The sequence below is a fragment of the Thunnus thynnus genome, chromosome 22, assembly GCF_963924715.1.
Source record: "Thunnus thynnus chromosome 22, fThuThy2.1, whole genome shotgun sequence".
Taxonomy (NCBI): domain Eukaryota; kingdom Metazoa; phylum Chordata; class Actinopteri; order Scombriformes; family Scombridae; genus Thunnus; species Thunnus thynnus.
Genome location: NC_089538.1, coordinates 10945209 through 10969266, shown reverse-complemented (window position 1 = coordinate 10969266; position 24058 = coordinate 10945209). Strand labels below are relative to the sequence as shown.

The 24058-nt window shown below is 40.7% G+C and overlaps 1 protein-coding gene across 13 annotated transcripts in view; it reads left to right on the top strand.

Moving 5' to 3' along the window:
* LOC137174637 (receptor-type tyrosine-protein phosphatase delta-like) overlaps nt 1–24058 on the top strand; it is a 369722-nt gene that overhangs the window by 270882 nt on the left and 74782 nt on the right. The window lies entirely within an intron of this gene.

The window sequence follows — 24058 nt, the reverse complement described above, 5'->3', positions numbered from 1 at the left end:
TGACTGAAGGGGTGTGTGGAAGTCAGGGAGGTCATGGAGATGAGGTGTGTGTCTGCAACTGAGTTACCAGAACCACCTCAGGCTGCACACATTAACCCTCGGATTCACATTTTCTCTATTCTGCTCTTGTTGTGTGATCTCCCACTTACACTATTTTGTTCCTCCCCTTCCCCACTCCCCTCCATTGTTTTTCTTCCTAATCACTCTCTTGCCAATTTGCTCCTCATTTCTCATACGGGCTACTGTTTTTCTGCCTGCGTCTTTGTCTTTTTCCCTACTATCTCCCCTTGCTGTTTGGAAGCAGTGCAATAGCCCCTTCCAGCGACTCAGAAGCTCCTTAATTTCCTCTGCCGTGCGGTTGCATATGCATAACTAGCCCAGACACTCCGGGGGCTCTCTCCCCATCTATGGACCTCCACTCAATTTACTCCGCTCCAGACTTACCCTCAGCACCAAAAATCCGGCTGCATTTCCGAAGGGAAAGCTGCCCTCTGTTGGTGCTCTGGATCTATTTGGGTGTGAGCTAGCCTCCGGCTGTGGACACGGTGGAGGATATGAGATACGCAAGAGCAGAAAATGGCTGAGTCGGCCTGCTCAACAGATGGCACAATCCTCCGAGCCAGTCCTACTCACCACCCCACACAGTGGACACTGCAGCCCCCTCTCAAGAAAAATGCCAATCAGGCCCCCCTAATAAACACACACCACTGTTAATGTGGTAATGTGAAATTTGTTCCTTCTACAAATGTTTCCATGTGAGACCTGTATGTAGCTGGGAGGAGGAACAAGACGGTTTCAAAAAAAATATCTTAGAGGATTGTGTAGCTGTGTTTCTCTGTTTGGTCTGTTGGTTTGTTTTCACTCTGTCATTGGTTTGTCTTTGGCCTTCTCTCTTTGTTGCTCTCTCTCTCTCGTTTTCTCCTTCACCCGTTCCCCTCGCTCTTCAAATGCGGCCCATTTAATTTGTGTGGCAAATTGGGCTTGGCAATAGCTTGAAAGAGGGGCATAATTGTCCCTGGTGAGCCAAGGGGACAGAGCGAGAGAAAGGAAGAGCAGGGAGGCAACAAACAATTCCTCTGTGTGTTTTGCTTAACAGTAATGCAAAAAAGAAGTGTCGGAGGATGAGAGGAGCGCTGGAAGCATTTAACATCTCCACCTGGGCAGGGATGAAACCCATGAAAACTTTGGTGTGGGCTCAGGGACTAAATAACTTGGCTGTTCATTAACTTGATAGAGTTCATGAGCCCAGCACTGACATTAAGCAAAAACAAACCTGGTGTTAGAAGTAAGAATGTACCACAATGTGTGTGACTAAAAAGTTTCCCTCAGGCTCCATTTTCTGATTGAGCTACTAAACTACTCTACATTAAGCTATACTGATTGACCTGTACAACCAGTAGCAACTACACCGCAATGGATGGAATTTCTTCAAATTTGGCACGAACGTCCACTTGGACTCAAGGATGAACCAGTTAGATTTTGGTGGTCAAAGGTCAAAGATCACTGTGAACCTCAAGTCTGTCCCATTCTCTCATGAATGCAATACCTCAGGAGCACCTGGAGGGAATTTCATTACATCTGGCACAAAGGTCCACTTGGACTCAAGGATGAAGTGATTACAATTCGGTGGTCAAAGGTCAAGGTCATTGTGACCTCACAAAATCTGTTTTTGGCCATAAGTCAAGAGTTCATACACTAATTATGATAAAGTTTCACACAAATGTCCAACAGGATAAAATGTGATAACATAAAAGTGATGACATTTTATATCCAAAAGGTTAAAGGTCAAAGGGACCATATTTCACATTTGGTCAGATACTGAATTGGTTACAGTAATCTTGGTTGCCCACCTTGAAACTGTGGTGATTGTATAGATCTTCTGTGCTGCCGGGTTGAAGATGTGTGTGAAGCATCTGTGTTTTAGAACTTCTTTGCAGCAACATCCATATCTGAAACATCGTCTACTGTCATGGCTACAACTTTGTGTCCTGTCAGAATCAGCTTTATTAGCCAAGCATGTGAACACATACAAGGAAAATACACTTAATATATTTTATTAAATTCCTTCAAAGTCTTCACTACAAACGGCAACTTGACTGGTTTGGCAGAGGCATACAACTGCGAGGCGGTATTTCTAGTTTTTCTCTCTTTGAAAAAGCATATCAAAAATGCTGTATTTGAAAAATATGTGACATGAAAATATGCTGAGCTACATCTGTAGGGAAAACTGGCTTACAAACACCCACACTCTTTCTTGCCCGACCAAACCACATGCAGTGTTGGACCATGTCAAACCCAAGGCTTAAAAGTGTTTTAATTGATTCCTCTCATTGCTCATGGATGGCATGGTGAGTCCCAGCGAGCCAGCATGCTTCTCTTTAATGCTTCAATTGTTATTGACAGGCTCCTCCAGCCTCTCTAAACATTAAGATGTTAACACCCAAACCGCATCTCTCTCACATATGCTTATTTACAGGCGGGTCTGTACACACAAGCATACACAACATTCACTGGCATCTAATGTATGTGCTCTCCTTTTGAGCTAGCAATCATGGGACAAATCCTCATATTGATGCAGCACTTCTTTCGAGTCATTATACTGTGAAAAAAACAGATGAGGGCAACCTACATACTTACATTTAATGCATCAACAACATATAAAGATGCTCTTGTTTTCATGCTTGCTTTTTTTTTTTTCCCTCTTACACTGAGTTAAAGGTGGGCTCTCGTCTGTTAAAATACTGGATCCCATATGTTCGCTGCAAGATATGTAGAAGCAAGTTACACATTTATGATCCAAGAGTGTCTACCGCTCTATCAGGAGTCATTTGGTTCCGATTACTGCAGCAACATTCCAACAACATCTGCCAGTATCACAGTCAGTTATAGTATTTCATGGGTGGAATGTGAATGATCATGACTACAATTTGTAGTAGTGTTTCCAAGTCGGTTAGTGTATGTACAAAAAGAAAAAAAAAATCCAGCACTTTGGCATTCACACACACACACATACACAAAAAGACACATTACCATTCTTACGAACATGAGAATATTGTTGCAAAATGAAAAATGAAAATAAGGCAACTACAATATCAACACATACAGATGAATGGAGAAGTCCTTAACACATGTATATGTGCGCACACACATGCACGCACACCCTCTGAACAGGATCACCTTGTAGCAAGTCCGAGAGCTAATGATACTCTATTCCCCAGATGACATTGGGCTGTAATATGTGTGTTTTATGCATGCCTGGCCTAATATGAATTATTGTAAAATAGTGTTGTATTTGCATATGAGCTTCCGGGCTGTACTGAAATTAGCATTTTTACAACAGCTCAAATTAAATCCCTCTGCTTAATTTGCCTGCATGCTAATTTGATTTAAATTGAGTCTATTCCATTCCCTTCTACACTCATACCCACACAGTGCTAACATACAAAGCATGCAAACACACACATGTAGGAACGCACAGTATGTACTCTTAAGAGCGGCAGCCTACATTCAACCCCCCACACACCGCCTAGTACGCATTGAATTAGACACACAAATAAACACACACACGCACACACAAACACAGCTTACATGTTTATGACTTCAAAAGCGAGAGGAGAACAGAACTCATAGCGGTTGTGATCCAACTTTAAATCACTGTAATTCCCTTAGTCTACCACCTCATTCATCATTCTGCCGGACACTGCTCAAGTGGAAATCTCATTGTTGGCTCCACTCGCTCATTTCAAAATGTGTCTTAGTACAGTACATCTTTTAAAAGCAGCATCAACATCTACAAGAGGAGAGAGAGAGTATGTGTCATGTTCACACTTCAAATAAATGTGTTGAAAACACCTTCGGCAGAGAGTGCCAGCACTTAATTACCATCTAGTTGTTTGGATGAAGACCTTGTGACAAGACTGGCAATCTGAGATAAAACAATGTTATCAGTGCCATGCAAGATGCTTCTTGCTCGCAGGTTGAAGTAAATGAGTAAGAAGTCATTATCATTTTCTTTGGCTGAAAATGCCTGTACCAACTCCTTGTCAACAATATGCTGTGCAATTATGTTTAAAGGTTGTATCAGGCCCATCATTAACTCCATGAATGCCGATTTATCTGACAACTACACCCAAGAGTATTATTTAAGGCCATTAGCCTCATCTATGGATTGCAATCATTTCGCTTCGCACTTAGACCACAGAATCACACAAAAGCCAAGCAATTTTCACCACACTCCTGACCCTCCCACTCTCAAGAAAAGCAGATAATCACATACAATATAGAGATGTCGTAAAGGCCCAGATGCAGGTAATTAAAGGCTTGCCCCCAGCCACTAATGCTATATCTAAGTGCACTTATGTCTCCAAGACACATTGACTTGAAAATGGTGATGCAATTTAACCATGCTGTACCATTCAAATCTCAGGGTGGGAAATATTGACAGTACAAAAGCACTGTAATCTATGTTGTAAATCCATTGGAGTGGCAATCAACAAAGTCTCCAAATCCATATATTTGAATACCTCCACATGAAAGTATGAGTCTACCATACTGTGAAATTGTATGGATTCCAATGGGCACCTCCTTATTTGTCCTTTGAGCATTTCAGGTGTCAAAAACAATGGAGGACCATTTTAATGCAGTACATCAGACTAGATTTCTGTACTTACACAGTCTCATTCTCTCTGTCTCTCTCTCACACACACACACACACTATCACACAAAGGGTACCTTGTAGCACGCCTTTGAAGCTGGGATCAGCCGGTGAGCTGAGCTCAATGCCAGCTGTTTTGCATCTGCTGGGCTTACACTTGGCATGATTCTGGCCTTGCTGGCATATGTACTAAATCTGATCACCTTTCATATGGCATGCCAGCGAACTGTATAACAATGCAGGTGTTTCGTGACATTGCCACAGTGACAGTGCAATTAATGGATTGAGCCTGTAACTGCAGCAACAGGATTACTGGACCAGTCAAGTCTGAAATACATCAGCGTTGCCTGCACAGATGATGTTTTACAGCAGTGTGCAGCCTGAACAATGGAGAGCTAAAGTACATATCATCTACAAAGTAATCTAAGGCTGGGAAGTCATATTAAAAATAGGCTAGAAACTCAGAGGTTTGGTTTGTTACAATAATAAAATGTATATTCATCAACCGGTAGAAATCAAGGTAAAAGTCAATGGCCACCATGTTTATGCACCTGGTCCAAAATATTCTGCAAGTGGTGGAGACTCTCTGTCTTATTTGCATAAGTGCAGTCTTCCAGTGGTAGCCCATTTATCTCCTGACTTTAGACTGAAATTAAGATATACATTTGAAAACCATAGTGTTAATTATAATTGAAATTGTAATCTTGGGCCTGCTATACTAGTGCAAATCGATTATTAAGCCGTGAAGGTATAGTAGGAGAAGTCATGCTTTCACCACACCTGCATTATATGACAATTTATTCTATGATATATGTATGAAGAAAGTGCTTAAGTACATGGTACTCACAAAAGATACAAGTCCAAGAGCCAATCTGTATTCTGTATACCATAAGTGAAACAGGTAAACTTAAAAGTAAAGGGAGCCAAGAGGTACGGTAGATGTACAGTATGACAGCCTGCATCATGCCAGGAGTGTCATTCTATTAAGTAATTATCCTCTTGAAAATATAAGAGCCAACTGGATATTGACGAATGCATCACTTCGTTTTTGGGAGCAAAATCCTACTTCCCTGATGTGTGTGTTAGGAAGAAGGAAATATGTTTTTTTATAGTACATTACAGTATGGATATAAAAGCATTTTTGAATCGTTGGCTTCAGAATTCACACTTATGCATGCATCCACGTGTGTGTGTGTGTGTGTGCGTATGTATGTGTGCTTGTGTGGGTAACACCTGGCCCGAGGCCGGAGCTTTGGTCTCACTCCAGGGGTCCTATGAGTGCGACACATTGCACTGATCTAGGCGCAGCACATTTGTGTGCCTGTGGGGTATGTTGAGATTCTGCAGTGGGGTTAATGGTCTAAACCATTCATCTCCATGGACCGCCTCGGGGCAATCTCTCTGTCCCGGCCAGAAAGCTTACATTCCCACCTTCTTACCTACAGCACTCTCCAATGCTTGACGCCGATTGGGAATCTTTATGCCCTAAGCTCCTCCTGTCACAGTTGATTTACATTCTGCCGAGTGATGGAGTGAGTGCTCAAAGTCCATCTTCGGAGAGCACGTCTTTCTCACCTAATACTCTCTCACACACTACATCTGTCACTCTTTTCCATCACTCCACCCTCTCGCTCGTTTGTTTGCTCGCTCGCTCATTAACTCACTCGCTCGCGCACTTGTTCACAAACACTCGCCGACTTACACTCGCTCCCTCTTTGGCATCTCCGCACCAACCAAGTGAGTCATGCCATTTGAGAAGCAGAGATTTATTGTGACACACAGCTTTAGCGTGGTTTATTAGTTATGGCAAATGAGAGTGAAAGCCTCCATTGAGAAGTGAAATGCTCTCACGCCACAGCCAGACCCATAGGCTTTTCCAGTTGAAACTGAGCCAAGCCCTTGTTTCTAATGGCACAGTGCTCTAAGTGCCCATCCCATCACACCATGGAACATGGAATATACATTCTCGCATACACTCCCAATTATGGAAGGGTCCCTGGATACTTAGTGATGTACAGGTGTTTATACAGCATCCATCATAACATCCATGAGCAGTCTGTTTCCCCTTAGCGTTAATACTCCCATAGTGCCGTCTTTCATGTCATTCATCATTCTCTCATCAACTAATTAATTACCACAATCCCCTCCATCACTTGAGTCATGATGAAGGATATTTCAAGTTAAGTGTAGATAATTCATATACAACAGAGAGCTAGGGTGACAGTGGAATCCTGAGTGGTCATTTGCCAACCATATCTGGATTTGTTAACCACAGTTTCCCCCCCCCCGCACCTTTGAATCTTTAAAAAACACAAACTGACATATTTCAGCATAAACTTTTAGTCCTCCCAAATTCGATCTCACTCAATCCCTACGCAGTCATCCCTTAATCCACTCACAATCTCTCCCTCGGTTTGATAGTTAGTACAAGAGAGCACATATGGGAGGGTGTGTGGGGGGGGGGAGGCTGTTGAAAGGACTTGATGATGTCTGGATTTATGCCTACATGGATTTCTTTAAGTACACCTTCCAAATAAGATTTTGAGTCTCGCAGAGATCCCCTTTCACTGTACACCCTCCTTCCTGCCACTGCCTGGGTAAGACAGAAATTTCACACCGCACAGTCTGTTGCCTACGGAGCCCCCCTGGCGTCAGCTGAGAGGAGGAAAAAAAAAAAAAAAAAAAAGATCCATGTGTAAATCTGTACTCTCGGTTTAGAAATCTGTGTGCACGGTTTATAAACCGTGCTCTCGGATTCATAATCCGTGCCCTCGAATTACGAATCCGTGCCCACAGATTTTTTTTTTTAAATTTATTTATTTTTGTCAGTTTTGGATAGCGGAAGGCTACATTACCCATGATCCTCAGCCACCGTTGCTATGGAGACGAAACCAGTCTGCTTTGCGTTACCTGGTACAAAAATGTTATTCATTTCAAACTGATTAAGATTTTGTGTGTGTGAGTCCCCCCCCTTTTCACTCAAACGCACGCACAGAGTTGGGAGTGCTTTATTGGCTGATTTGGCTCAAGATTAATTGAGGAAGACTATGTTTTAAGAATGATGATCTCATATTGAATATCCTCAGCCACATCTTCTTTGAAATATTCAATTAAATCTTCACATTTTACAATCAATTGTGTTTGAGTGCATGGATTGCAAATCTGAGGGCATGGATTCCTAATTCGAGGACACGGATTATGAATCTGAAAACACGACTGTAAACTGTGCGCACAGATTTGTAAACTGAGAGTACAAATTTACACATGGATCTTTTTTTTTCCTCAACTGACCCCCAGGAGGTGTCCGTAGTCGCCTCTCATTACATGGCACAATTTAATTGGCTGTGCTTCCCCCCCCCCCCGTTGCGATTATTCAAGGAGAGTTGTCCACGGAAAGGATAAGCTGTGGTTTTGTCATTAATTCCCACAGGGGCAGCCTTATTTACGTCTTTGGCCAAATTATGCCAATTCAAGGGGAGGAGAATGGGAATACCCAGGAGACATCACTCAGTTAGCAGGTAGCAAAGTGCTACTGAAGGGCCTGGTTAAACATGATGAAATGACATGCTGTTTTTAAGTGTTGGGGCACAAGTGATACTGCAAATTGCTTTCATTCTGTATTTGATTATAGGTTTGTTTCAAATCCCATTCATGCAACTTGCCTTTCTTATGCACAAAATAAAAATAATATTAAAAAAAAAGAAATGAAATAGAAGTTTTTCATATGGCACGTACAGTATCTGATATGTACACATTCTCCAGGCTCACAGTAAGTATATGTGCACGTATGGACAGTTTATACACATATTCATAGTCTGGGAATTATACAAAAGTACTGTTCTCCACACACTTACAGTACACCTAATGGAACCAAGAGATGGACAATATGGCATACCTGTAATAATATGCTTTCATTCTCCATTACTGCCAAGGAACATCACTGATCAGATGGTCTGGAAAATCCCCTTTGACCTATTCTAAGAATAACAATATGCTGTGATGTTTGCCTCAGTAGTATGCTGTATACACACAGCATACAAATCATACAACAGCCTTATTTACAGAGAAGACAGCTACAGTGCTTGGTAAGATAAATAAAAATAAATAAGAAAAGGAGGTATGGTCAGATTGACCAACAGTCAGTGTCTTAACTGCCCCTGACAGGGGATCTGAAAATACTACAAGAATCTGAGAGATTAGAAATAGGTAGATAGAAAAGAAAGCAAAACATGAGAGAGAAAGAGCTTAGATGGAGATTAACTAAAAGAATGGATGGATTGACTTTCAAAGGCATTCAAACAAGATGAGGTGATAGGAATGAGGGGAAGGGGAAGCTAATACGGGTTACAGGGATTTATTTTATGTTTCTTCAGTGCTTAGTCACAACTCATTTTTTACAAAGCTCAATTTCCAAAAAAAAGTAATCCTGAAGCCTACAACTTTAATCCTACAGATATGATTAGTCTCCTGACATCTCATGAAATGATCTCAACCCTTTTTTAAGGATCTGAAATTTGGTATTTAAAGCCAACGGTAAACAGATCGGATTGAATGTCACATTTTGATCAGATTTTGAGTCTCTCTTGTCATACACAATGAAGAAAGTCAACTTTTATCTAAAAAAGTATCATTAAATTTAACTTCATCAAAGTCCTATCAAAGCTGGGAGTCAACACTACTAGGCTACATGAATTAAGTGAGTTTTTATTGGTGTGCATTAAGGGAAGCACTTTGGCTTGTGGAATTGTTATAGTACAAAATGTAAACTGAAGCATTAGAAGGGAAAAAAAACTGAGCTAATAATGCAGGTTTGTAATGTGTGCTATGAAAGAAAAAGTGAGGTGAAAATGCAATCTTATGTTAAAAATCGTAATCCATTGCAACATATAGTAAGGCAATAAGCAGAGAAAATAACCCAGGTCCAGGCAACTTAGTAATCAATTGGTTGCATAGTGACTATAATGATTCAGAGATGGAGATGGGAGACACAGTAATAGCAAACAAAAAAGCAAAACTGAGCCATGAGAGGGTATTCTTATCTCAAGATGACTGTTATCTCGTGGAAGACAGCCACTTTTGTTTTGCCATGCCTCATTGTGTGGCGTCTTTGAAATCCACAAGGGCCTGTTACACAGCATTCATTTTATTTCATCCCTCGAACAAAAGCTTGACTGACATTATTTGAGATAGTTTGTTTCAGGTACAATGAGAGTAATTATTCAGGCTGCATTGAGAACAGAAAGAGTACCAAGAGAAAGTAAGCAATATTACTATTAAGGATGGAATATAACAGCAAATTGTTAAAAGCCACACAAATAACACAATTCTTTTTTTTTTTAATGATTCATAGCCCCATTATTCGACATCACTCCTGCACCATGCGTTGGCTTTTTGAGCTTTTGCTAGTAAATGACAAAGTTTGAGTGGCACTGGACTGTAATGAACACAGACGGTTGCTTTTGGTAACAGCATGAGAACAAGAGGGAAAAAAAACATTTGGGTTCGACTCAGTTAATGAGCAAAAATCAAAGTCAAAGTGGCCACACAGTGGCACTAACACTTGTAGGCTATCCAATGCTCTCATGTGCCCCCAGAAAATCTTCAAAGAACTGCAGGAGAGAGGAAATGTTCTTTCTGTCCCCCCCCCAACATATTCAGGTACAATAGAGTTGCTGTCCATCACTGAAAGGAGCTGTAGAGTGTGCCCGTTGTCATGCATGGAGAGAAGCATGTTCCTGTTTACTGCAGCCCTGCTACGGTTTCCAGCTGCCCCTTTTGTTTTTTTTGGTTTTTTTTCCTATACAGGGCTTCTCGGAAGGCTGATCTATCCACCCGGTCACTGCTCTACATCTGTACAAGATCTGGAAATATTGATTAGGTGATAATTAAATTGTCCACCCCAGCTTGATATGGATTAATAATTGCCCGCTAATGCCCTCCTGACATTTTGCTGTATCGACTCAATACTGTTTGCAGCAGTGCGCCGATAATTATGACGCTTGGCATTCTTCATTTTGTCCCTAATGAGACCAATCAGAGTTGGCTCGACTTTTGCCTAAGATTTAGAAAGGAGTGAAAGGGAGTGAGAAGGAAGGATAGATTTTCTCTTAGGACCCATTACTCAAAGCTTTGGGCCTTATCACAGAGATATTTCCTGGCTTTACGGGAACATTTTCTTATAATTCTCATTTCTTGATGTGTAATCAGTGCTTTGCCAGAATATGGATAATCTCATACCATGATGGTCCAAATCACGTTAAGAGGACATCTTCGGACAAACAACAGCACCACTAGGAATACTATAAATACTGAGATGAGAAGGTGGTATGGGCATGGAGCCACATCACTGCTTCGACTTCCTCACTGCCATCTGTGAGTGTTCCTCCTCTGGCATTCTCACAAAGGCCTTTTGTGCATTTTTCCCCTTTGTCCCTGTTTGCTAGGTTTAATTAGGTTATTTACTTGAGCCTCACCTCCCAGTGTTTCATTATAGTGGGCATTGCAGATAGGGCTTCACGCAGGGCAGGGGCAGATAAAAAGTTAGGACAAAAGATGATAAATGTCGCGAGTAGGGACGGAATGCAATCTGGCCGCCACAATGCAGAGATGCTCTAATGGCTTCCCAGCAAGGAAGGGGGAAGGCACTGTCGAGATGGCAACGTGATAAATGGTGCCGGGATGGCTGTAAGGACTGTAGGCAAGACAAAGAAAAAGAAAAGAGTCATGGAAGGAGGAAAAAACGAAGATGACCACAAAATGGAATCTAATTAATCTGGACTTGGTTCCCCCTCCTGACAAATTCAGTGCAGAAGAAGAAGGGGAAGGGAAATTGTTTTTTAGGGACGTGTTCAGGCACCCAGCCCCCCCTCCTCCTCTCCCTACCACTCCGATTTCCTCCCAGGTTGAAAAGGCAAAGGGACGTATGGGTTCTGACAATGCTCCTGCACCTGTGGAATGATTAATGACAGCAAACTCGCCTTACGTGCTGCAGGGTGAAAATATCTGCTCCAAAAACATACCGAGGAGAACACTACAATAAACATATTTCTTATGCTATTTACCAGTACGTTCCACAAACGTAAGTTTTAGAGTCCCTGTAAGTTAATGATTACTGGAGACCTTTTTTTGTTGTCACTAAATGCAAATTTTTCTGTTCTGTATTAAATTCCCTGAAGATTTCAGAATGGTTAAATGTACCACTATCATGCAGAATTTATGTAGTTTACATCGTAACAATATCAACGTACTAATGCACTAATATTAATATGCATAATGGAGAAGAAAAAAAATGGAAAGAGAAAGCCTCTCATACAGGGATGAATGAGTGGATAATGCTGCATTAGTGCCAACATTTGATTCAATGAGATGTATTTTGAAGTGATTTCCATACTTTCTAAAGATGAAAGTGTAGAGGGGAAAAAAGGGTACATGCCACATTGTTTCCTGACTGAAGGTTGTGCTGCTCCAGGTAATTTATGGGTATAGTTTGTCATTTTGAATGTTAATCACAGACAGAGAAGACAGTGTATACCCCTATCTTTTGTATTTGAATTCTACATGTGTTATCTTCGAGATAACAGACTTTTCAAGTCATTAAAAAGGACACTTACTTGATGCTATGGGCTCAGTACTGTGACACGCTGCCTGTCCACCCGTCTGACCCTCTTCAAGTTGAAAAAACTGTCACTTCATGTCCTCTTTATGTACTGAAGTGCACTGGATTTCCTAGAATATTCATGAAGTTAACAATCATGCAGAGTCAATGTGCCAGCTCACTATTTAACCTTTAATCTATGTGAGAAAAAAGATGGAGTCATTACTTACTGAGAACCGTAGTACCTTGTGGCATTTTGTGACAATGTCACTGGCTTTTTACTCCCTTCACAGTTTCACTGCTCCACATTAAAAGCCATTAATCACAACTGTGCTTTTAGAATAATCCAGGTAACTATGTAAAAGGAATTGCATTCCTGTCACAAATACAAAAATGCATTGTCTACACTACAATTAAATATATTGTCCGTACAATATTTCTATTCACATGCCTATGTACATATACTTAAAACATACATAAAAAAAAACCACACACATTCACTTGCCCAGTGGACTAGAGCCCATTACTGCTGGCAAACATTTGCACTTGAGGCCGGCGCCATTGTGTACCCTCTCGCTATGTCAACTGAGGCTCAGTTTGGCGAAGGGTGAAAAGGACTAAGAAGAGAAGCGTAACCAACTCCATCAGTCCAAAGGCCACATCTCCGGTCCCCAACAGTCTTGTTCCCTAAGGAGGCTCCTTGTCTTTCCAAATCAACCCTTTTTTTTCCGCTGAGCCTCGGAGAAAACATGACACAATATTCCATGAAATTGGTCATCAAAACGCAGTTGGAAATATATAGTTATACAGTAAATGAACTCTGGGAAGCACTTGATAAAAACATTTCATCACAACTACTGTAAGATTCTCATTCTCATCTGCAGTTCCGCTGAGTATTTAGCTCCCTTTTGTTTGGGTTCTCTTTTCAAATACTCATCTGTGCTTCTCTGAGCTTGTTTTGACATATTTCCAGTCTGAACTGCACCAAAGTGGTGCGTTTGCCTACCCCAATCATGTTCAATTTAATCACCACCAATGTGACGCAAATATTTCCAAGGTTAAAGCAACAGCATTTTGGCTAATCACCACACAAAAGCAGGATTTCAATGGGACATTCAGGCTGTTTTCAAAAAAAGTCAAATGTTTTGGAACCAGCTTTGTGATACTATGGTACATTTCCTTTTCTGAAAGGTTGATGAATACATGGAATGTGAATACACCTTTAACATGTAGTATAATTGGAGTAACACCCACACACTGTAAACATATACACATATGCACGCACTCTTCTCTTGATGACTCATTCCCACATCCACACACATCAAGAAGGAGCCCTTTAGAAGTGATCTGGAACACTTAATTTCACTGGATTATTTTAATTATGTCCCCTGAGGGTTGTTGTTTTTTGCTCCTGGGGTGACATTGCTCAGTTTGCTTCCAAGTGAAAACCCTCATCCGCCAGTCTGACCCTGATACCACCCGACCTCATTTGTTTCCCATCTGTGGCTCTTCAAAGACGTACTGTAGCCACACACACAAGCTGAACTGTTTTCTTCAGGGGTTCACAATTAGGAATTCAAAGACCTCAGCTTAGATTTATGGCGTGCTGTTTAGTTGCAGATGTATTACTAATGTGTAGCTGACAAAAACAACCCACTAATGCACAGCTAATATGTTATCCCACACTATTGCATGTCACTCATTTAATGCAAAATAAACTAATTAAAAAGTAATGGAAAGAGTAACAATAAAAGAATAATCATTTAAATTCAATTAATTGATACAATTATGTGGCATTTTGACATATATCAAATGTAGCAGCTTAAAGGCAATATTTTGATCTCAAAAAGTAATTTAATTCTTGGTAATTAATGCTTTTATGAAACTTTGGTTAATTTGATTTTATTAAAGCTCAAGAGTCACACAGTTGACAAAATAAATTGTTAAGTGACAGCATTGTAAGCATATATGCCTGCTGCGATTAAGAAATGAAGCTAATGTGCTGTATCAGTATCTGTTTAAAGCTAGCAGCTCTAATGCGGGTAAAATATCAAAACAGTATCAATATTGTTTCACAGTTAATGTAATTTTCTACTGCTTTTATAGTTGTCAATGACAGTACTATTTGGTTCATGTATGCCCGTTTTCATAATGTTTTGATGTTACTGCATTCTCATACAATGCACTCATTGTTGGCAAAGAGCAGAAGGGGATTTTTACCCATATTTGAATTACTACCATTTTTTCCTTTTCCTTCAATGCTGCGTATAATTAGTGGCCTGTGAAAGGTCACTTTGGGCCTTGAGTGACTGCGGTACTTCCCTGCATATTCTTTGTCCCAGTAATAGGTTTTTGGTTTGAGGATAGCCATGACTATGGGTGGTTACAGAGAACGATGTGCAGAGAAGGTGACTGCTCTTTTCAGGTTTCTTAGAAGATAGATTTTCAATTGTTATTTCATGATTTCTTTTTTTAATTTGTTTTTTTTTGCCCTAAAGACTAGTGAAATATTTGCTGACCGTACAATGTGAAAACTGGGAGAACGTAATGGTTGGTTATACAATGAATATGGAAAATTTGAATTAATGGCACATATGTTTTCTTCCAAAAAGCTTGGTTGAGTTGGTACCTGGTTTGCTGAACTGAGGAACATTTGCAGGATATCTGAGCTGCTGAAAGGAAGCCAGTTGTCATCTAGCAGGATTGCTGGAGCATGAGCTAGTCTGCCTGTAAGCGCCTGAGAAAACACAGTGCAGGGAATGTGTCACTTCTTATGGCCTGACAACTAGCATCCATCGGAAATGGCTTGGCACTACTTATCCATAAAATTAGAGTTTGTTTAAATATACAATGTCGAATCCCTGGAATGATTTGCTACATAATCCATCTCTGCTCCTATGGAGACAAATATGAGGCAAGCTTTTCCGCTCAGTGGTTGAGGGCAGAGACAATTATGCGAAGTTTATGCTATAAAGAAATAGGACAGACCCAAGAATAGTGTAATTCCTTCTTGAATAGAGACAGTCAAATATTTTGCTTATTGGATTTTCCATTCCACTTTTCCCATCCACATCTAGCGATTTTTGCTACATGTAGAGGAAAGCCAGCAGTTTTGCAGATTGTCATCTGCACTTGCTGTTACGGTGATATTTCTTTTCCATCTCAAACAAAATGTATATTACATGTGTGGTTGAGGTATCAGAATCAGACACAGTCTTGTTCTCTTTCTATCTGCATGTCATTACATTGGCAGTAAGCTGACATGGCCAAAGAATGTTTATCACCTTTGCCATTTTTAACATCTTTTCAAGTCTGTGCAGCCACAGCATGATAACTACTGGTCATTTTGCTGCAGCACTGCCATTTAATGAATCGTTCCATTGCCTAGTGGATAACAGAATGAACAAATGCCTTTCTGTGTTAGTGGCTGCCACTGCCTATCCTATCAGATAATTAACTTTTTGCAAATAGACTGCACTGACTACCAAACAGAGTAAGCCTGCACAATTAGAATTACTTATCTATGTTCTCTCTTTTTTCCAGACGTTGGAGGAAAAACAAATAAGACAAACAAATCCAAATTCATACTTCTTGCTCGGCTGTTTTTTCCTCAAATGGTCACACACGAATTGGCCGCAGATTTGTGTATTCATACACAAATGAACAAGTAATGAATGAGAGGAGATGAAAATGAAGTCTTATTGAAAGTGAAGCCTCTGTATTATTTTGCATCGGCGTCTGACAACCTCAGCCCAGATGTTCAGAATTTCCGACAGGAGAGTCTAGTGTTTTCCACCTCCCTTCTCCTTCAGTCTTCTTTTTTTGGTCTTGCGCCGACAGTGGCGCAATTCAATATTTATATGTTTCCTTCTGTTTGGTTTCCACCGCAAAGGGAGGTGGGCTTTCATGTGTCTGATTTGCCACAGCAGCGATTCAGTTCCAGCTTTTAAAGCGTTGGGGGCCGTTTGAACAAAGCCATCTGTTTGAGTGGGCCGTTTTATTAAGTGACAAACTGGATCCCTCTACCTCACTAATGTGTCCTGTGGGAGATGGCAGTAGCTTGTGTGTGTGGTAGAGAGACAGACACAGGAAAAGAGAGGGTACAAGTTTTCCTCTACAAACATTGTAATATACCACTGAAGAGACTACATAGCCGATGTAGCTGTCATTGCAGAACTGAAAGGTTTTTGCCTTTATGAATCTACAATAATAATTGAATATGGGAGCCTTTCAGTTTCCATCTCATCCCATGAAACACAGGCAAAGAAGCTCAGCACTGTTCCATAAATAACCATTTATATTTATTTAATGGAACCTTCCAGAATTGTCTATTGTCCTACACCACCCCCCCAATTTATTAATGTCATTTTCCCATTTACAATGTTCCCTCCATCCAGTGAGAACATTCTTACACCCATGAGAGTGAGTGTCTGTGCATGCATGCACATGTGGATGATGGGTTGTACTTGTGCACCTCTGGTGCCTTTTTCTCGCATCTTGTCAGAGAATCTGTCAGTGCACTGAATATGGGACAAGAGCATTAGCCATTCTTTTTGAAGCTGTTGCTGTTGTCTGTGCAAAAGTGCCCTAACTCCTGCAGAGCCATAGCCAGAAGCTCAGACCTTTCATAGCAGTGCCACTGAGCATGAGTAATTATACACTGACTGGGGTTAAGAAAGTCCCATTGGAATATGATTTTTTTTTTGCAGCCTTAGTCATCGGGCTGAGTATTTGGCAAGGAGAATACACTGGTGAGTTGTGTATTATAATGTGTGCCGTAGTTTTTCCTGCCTTTGAAGCCATGTTCCAAGTGATGATATGCATTTATTTATTCACGGGAGACTCTCAGCGGCTTATGAGCCAAATAAGAGACCCTGACCCTATCACAAAATGGACCTGCAGCCCTAATATCCATATGCAGTTTCAATATTAATGTGTCATTAAGCTGCATTCTTGTATATTCTATTGAATTAGTTTTACATAATGACTGTTATGAATTTTGCTTAGAGAGCACATTTAAGCAGTTGTGAAGGGGGGAGCAGTGTGGGAGAAGGCTTGTATTATGAACTTCATTATGTGTGACAAGCAGCACAATATTGATGGAAGAGCGGGTCCCCATCATTGCACTGCATTAAAACCTCTGCAGTGAATTAATGTACTATTCCTGATCCAGTAATTAACAATCATTCGGGGGCCATATCCCTTTTCAAGTAATCACTAATTGCAATAAGAATTTCAGTTTCCATTTAAGGCAAGATTACCGATGAGCATGCAATGCAAATCAGCCAACAGTTCTAATTAAGCTCCAATTCCTTTTCTTTCTTTCTGCCTAGACCCTTTGTGAGCACATACAATGTGGAGTTTGTTTCCTCTGCATCACAAAAGACAAATTTTTATCATAATGCTGCAGATAGAGAGCTGCGTAGTGCCCCAAGAAAATGGTTTATGCTTGTGTTTGTTCCATTGATTAGTATGTGTGGTTTATCTTCTCTCTCTTTTTTTCCACATATTTTTTTGCATTATTTGTTTTAGTGTTTGTGTGTCTGCATTACTATAGTCTGTTTTCTTTTTGGCATGGGGTCAGATGTTTCTGAACACTGTATAGACTGTTAATTAATCCATAGAGAGGGTGTTGCTTTATAAACCACGCATATGCTACTGCATTCATAATCACCAACAAAAACATTTACGCCCATCTTTATTTGAATCCTATGATAATGATATTGCTGAAATGGACTTTTAGAATACTTAAAGCATTATATGGAGTCAAATGTCCTGCACACATGACATGCATCACTTTTACACTCTCCCAGCATTTGCTACCCCTTTCAGTCCACTTTGCGCCACTTGCTGCCATTGTGACACATCATCAATATCATAGAACTGATATGCTGCGGCTTAAAGATGTCGAATGAGGTTAATGGCATCTTTAAATGCTCCTTTCTTTCACCCGTATGTCCAAAATGGAGCAGGGTATTTGCAGACTGCCACCCAATGTGTTAGGATTAATTATCACCCTCCACAACCCCAACTCACCCTGCAAGTTAAAGATTCAGAGAGGAAATGGCCCCTTTCATGCAAATGAAATTGAATATGTCAGTCAGTATAATTGTGAAAACCGAGCCGTCTTGGACTGGTGTCTGCGCCAAATAGAGGTTCCAACTGAAAGTCGGTTTATTAATGTTCTTCTCTCCACTCTTTGATTCATGCTCTTTAATGGCTTGGCAGATCAAACTTTAGTCTATGGCAGAGTCCTGATGACTTGAAAAGTTTTGGCCATTATGAATGAAACCCAGACTCTGATCTCTTGAGAACACTATTTAAATGCAATGTTTGGCTGTGAGTTAAGCCAATATCAAACAAACTTGTAATGAGTACAGATTTGCAAGATGCTCTGAACCCAAGTATCCTTTTGAGTTCGGCATGATGACTGGGGGACTGCCCATTGGTACGAAGGCCCATTATTCCAACACCCAATAGCAATAGTCTGAAAAATGTTGACCCGTTATCCCAAAAACAAACGTCCATTGCTCCGAGGGCTTGTTGCTCCAAAAATACATACTCTTACTTCTTTCCAGACTCTGTTAACATATTGCTCAATTTAACAGATAATGTATAAATCATAACGTAAATCAAAACATATGACTTAATATGACTCCGAAAGAAAGACTTAATGCGTTTAACAGCACCGTGGTGGGCAGGTGACAGGTGTGTTTACGGTGTTTGTGTGTTCTGAAAAATGTCACAGCGTGGATATAAATTCACACAGGTGACGGACTGTTAGCCTAGCATAATCCTACTAAACATATGGATGACGTACGTATGGTCTCTTTGTTACTTTGTTATTACAAAGAGAGTAAAATACCAAAAAAAGGTACCAATGGGTACCTGTACCAAATTCAAGGTACGGGAACAGGTATTGGTTCAAATGGGAACGGTACCCAACCCTAGTGAGAACACTGTGGTTAAAGGGGCCATGTTATGAAAAACTCTCTTTTTCAGTGCTTGAGCGTATATATTTGGGTCTCTGGTGTGCCTACTAACACAGAAACTGTGAAATTAGTCATTCAGTTTGGTGTCGCTGGCTTGCACTGTACTCTCGTGATTCAACAAGCCATTCAGATGTTATGCCCCTTCTTACATCTCTTGGGTCTTCATCGAAATTGTACGGTCCCCCATCCATGCCTCTATCTGAGTCTCCACCCACTAAATTTCCTGAGGTCCTCCATGTTTTTTCTCACAAGCAGTGGCCAGGACCCAGCTAAACTAAGCTAAGCTAAGCAAAGCTAAGGACCAGGGGACAGAAAAGCAAAAGCATGTCAGTATTAAGACCCCAGGGAATTGTATTAACTTGTGGAAAAGGGGTATAATATGGCCCCTTTAAGGTCTGGTTTGGTTTAGGCAACAAAAACAACTTGGTTAGGGCTAAGGAAAGATCATGGTTAGGGTTAAAATTTTCACTTGTACATCAAGGGAGAGTGTGTATTTTCGGAGCAACGGGCCTTCGGGGCAGTTACCTTTGGTCTTCAGGATTTTTTGAATGGGCCATTGGACCAATGGCATGGCACTTATGATAGAAAAACAAGATATCATTAGGCTCAATATTGAGTTACACAGTCCACTTGACTTATAGTTTCACCCTGCAACAGGTACTCAGTTCACCATATTCAGAGCAGAGGCTTTCAAATCACGGCTCGTTCAATCGAAGAAATACCAAACCAGAATATGTAATATATGCTAAACACAGATTTTTAGAATTTGTTTAATTTCTGAGTCATTATAGAATTTCGTTTTGTGTCTCACAATTTTTGTTGCAGGATTTATTTCCTGAGTTCCAATTAGTTTTCAGTTAAGAAATCCGTTTTGGTTTGGTTTTAGGATCAGGGTTAGGGTTAATCTGGGAGAAACAATGATAAACTGTTTTGGGCATTTTGATTTTAGGTCAAGTTTCTTTGCTAACAGCCATTTCCCTATTCCTGCTAGGTCTGATATTGTTTGCTTTGCCAGTTCAAGTCAACAAACACAGTTACCAGACATTTCACACTTAACTCTTTTACTGTCTGATAATGTTTTCAAAATGCATACTCCTACTGAAAAGTTAACGATTCTAGTAAACTGCTGCATGTTAAAGAGGTTAATCATATAGACCTGTGCAATGCTTTTGAACACTAACATTTTTGAGAGATTCAATAAAGTGACACTTAGCCTAAGATTTGGGGGAGAAAGGACCAAGTGCAAAGTGACTGGCAAAATGTGGTAACAGCATTTTAGGATAATCACCCAGAGGAACCTGATTGATTAATCTGACCACTTTATTTAAAAACTAGTTTGAAGACCTCAAAAGGGGTAACAATTTATAAGAAGGATAGCAGACAGTAACAGCAATAATAATACATTTCCTGTTAAGGTTCTATATTTGGAGCGCCCACATTGTGAAAGGCTTCCAATTTCCATTTATGTCTATCCATTAAAAAATATATACCCCCAGCCATGAAACAGTCTGCCCCCTCTGTCCTGTAGTCATGACTTTTCTTAAGAACAGTGAAAGCTTTCAGTCAGCCACCAAATTATTAACATGAAAAGCAGAGCAGGGGGGATGCTTCTTCCTTTCCAGTAGCAGCAAATGTGAACAAGGTTACATAATGACCTCCAGGAGAACAGGGAGAGGTCCGCGTCACTAACCTTTTAACTTGTGACAGGCTTTACACTTCTCATTTGTTTGCTGGCGACAGCTTAGCACTGGATTAACAGGTGCCTAGCTGCAGTATTAATTCATGCCTAGCTGCTGTATTAATTCATGTAGATTATGGTTACCTCTCAAAGGAGATGTGAATATGCAGCAGAGGTAACAGAAGCTTTTACTGGATGGCAGTTCACACAATTCAGATTCATTTTTATATGATTAAAGGCAAAACAAAGTCCACACACTATGGCCAATGCTATCCCATTTTAATTAAAATATTTTCTATTAAAATTAACATGGTTACAGGCAAACCTCCTTATGAGAGACGCTTTTGCGTCATAATGGCTTCTGTAAATTTTCCAAAATGATGAACTGAAAATCAGAGCTCTGGTTTCTTTGTGGTGCATGAGTTTGCACAATGTTTGTTCATAGACCGTATTTTTTTTAGTTGCTGTCAAGGTGCTAGTCGTGGCATTGTTTGAGAAAACTGAGGTTTCAATCAGCCTCTGTCTACCTGAAGCCATACGACGAGTCGACCAAAATGGATGTTTGCCAGCGGCAGACCTAAAATGGGGGTATGATGGTGATATCAGCGGCCATGTCTGAAAACACCATTACCTCTATGTCACGCCTCAATCACTCCCCATTGTGCGATGACTCTCCCCCACCCTCTTCCCCTCACCTCCAGTGCTGATCTCCCGTACATGTCGTAGCAGTCTATCACAGCCGGCGTAGGGAGACGCACCGAGCCGTAATGGATGGCCCCGGAGCGAAAACAGCCCCAATAGCATATGAATTACCCATCAGCACCCTCTTGGCTGGGTGCCAATGTGCACCACACCCCAGCCAAGTCAATGAGATAAGGTGCAAATGCAGATATAATGGCGCTTTTTGCCGCATACAGATTACACAGTGTCAAGTCTGCTGCCCACCTGTCAGATCTGTCAGCCAATGAATAAGAGAGAAATTCTAAGGAGTGTATGTGTGGGGGTCTGGCATGAGGTGATCAGGTGATTTCCCAGACTCATTTGCCCAGTGGAAGCCCGGCTGCTTGCCTGTTTATCTGTTCACCCTTTTGATTGCTGACCACATATCTTATGTCACCTCTCCACAAATCCTGCAGGTTAATTTGTCCCTCACTCACAGTGCTGATGCTGCTGCTGCTGCTGCTGGGCAGTACAATCTGGGAGGGGAAATCAGTCTGCACACAGGCACGCGAACAAGCACAATCACACATTCTCACACACACAGATGAGGCGATTCAGATGGCTGGCATTACTGCAGCTGTTTGGCCCCTAATGGCCTGCTGAAGTGATTGATAAAAGGCAAACAGTTGCTCCACAGGGGGACAGATGGAGCTACACCTCCCACTGAAGCTGGCACTCAAGCTTCAGAGGGAAATGCTAGGGGGGGTCTGACTTAGCGCTATGACATTATTGCTATTGAAATTATAAGAGCCTTGATCATCATGATAAAGCTGGAATTTAAATCTCACAATCAAAATCTCATCAGGGAGAGACGGGTTCCTTTGATTACTAATCACTTGTATGTGTTTTTTGATTTGCTGGCGGTTGTAATAGAAACGTCAGCTCATGAACAGGAACTGATTGTACTGAAAAAAATGTTAAAAAAAAAAAGGAAAAACAGAGCCCAGTTCTGGGAATTGAAAGTAAATAGAGAATTGACAAAACCTAAATTATACCGGGGGATAATTTTACTGTAATTCTCAGAAATCAAATTGCAGGAAAAGGGTTGTACTGTAGCTCCCGCCACTGTGGTGGCGCTCAGAGCCTGAACAAATGCTATTGTACAGTGTCGCTAAACCACCGCAGTAGATGGGAACATCCATGCCATGTCCACACAAAGCAAACACTGTTCCACTCTGCTATTCTCTCACCTCCACTACCCTGCATTTTTAGAATTTTTATCGTCATTGCCTTTACACTTGACTTGCTGTGCTGAATTGAGGGACCAATTAGGACTAACAGAACGCTCACATGGCCAATCAGAGCATTCCGAGGACCTTATCAGGTGCGTGTCTCATTTGCATGGGGCGCAGCCACTGTTCCAGTTGGTGATTTTCTAGAGATTATAATATAATGTCTGCTACTGAACCGATAGAAAAGCTTCTGCTTTTCTGCAATAGTTTGGAAAATGTTAGCCTCTGTTATTAGAAAAATTGAATTGGCACATGATTTATGTCCAGAGGAGCAGCATGTAGACGGTGATGTGTAACAGCTTGCTAAGATATATGGCTTTTAGTACTGAATGACACATAAAGGACCAGTTCGCTGGCAATCATCCTTTCAACCATGATAAATTTATGACAAAGTGCAAAGTGATCTAAATTTAAGGCTTTTTTTCTTTTAACAACATTTCCTCCCTTTGGTGGCATTACAAATTAGCTACCCACTAGCAACTTCATAGAAATACCGGCTGATAACAAATTATTACAAAGCAAAAGGATAGAAAAATATAGTAATTCCATTTATAGCCTCCTTTGTAGGCACTGCTGTGAGCAATAAAATGCTTATGGGAACAGTTTCTGTACCTGTTTCTGTATTTGTTTTGTGACAGTATCACAAAGTGATCACAATAACTGTTTTTGCTGTCACAGAAGGAACAAACAATCTTTTTTTTACAGAAGTTTGCTGCCTTGACAACAACAACTTTTTCTCAGTGTAAATAACCGATATGAAATCTGAAATCCCTGCCACATTTCAGAACAGTGTCAAATATGGTGTACATGAGCTTTTTGTTTATATTTATTTCTCCATTTCATTTACATAATTTTTGTCCTTTTATGAAACATTTCTTCCCCAAAAGTCAGTTTACTGTATTTATCGCTGTAAATATCTTTCTTGTAGAGATTCCACAATTACTTAGAAATACTTTGCTTCCAGGGTCATGATAAAATGTTTTGTAAACTCTACTCCCAAGACTTCTGTCCTGATCTCAGCTACTGATCATCTGTTCCCACTTTCACAATAAAGTCAGTGCAATCTCTTGTCTTGACCTCCAAAGACAATCCTCTTAACAGCCACATGCTGAAATCTGCAACTCTGTTACTTTCTGGTGTGTGGGGCTTGATAAGAGTGATTAATTGCCTTGTTTGCAACACTTAGCA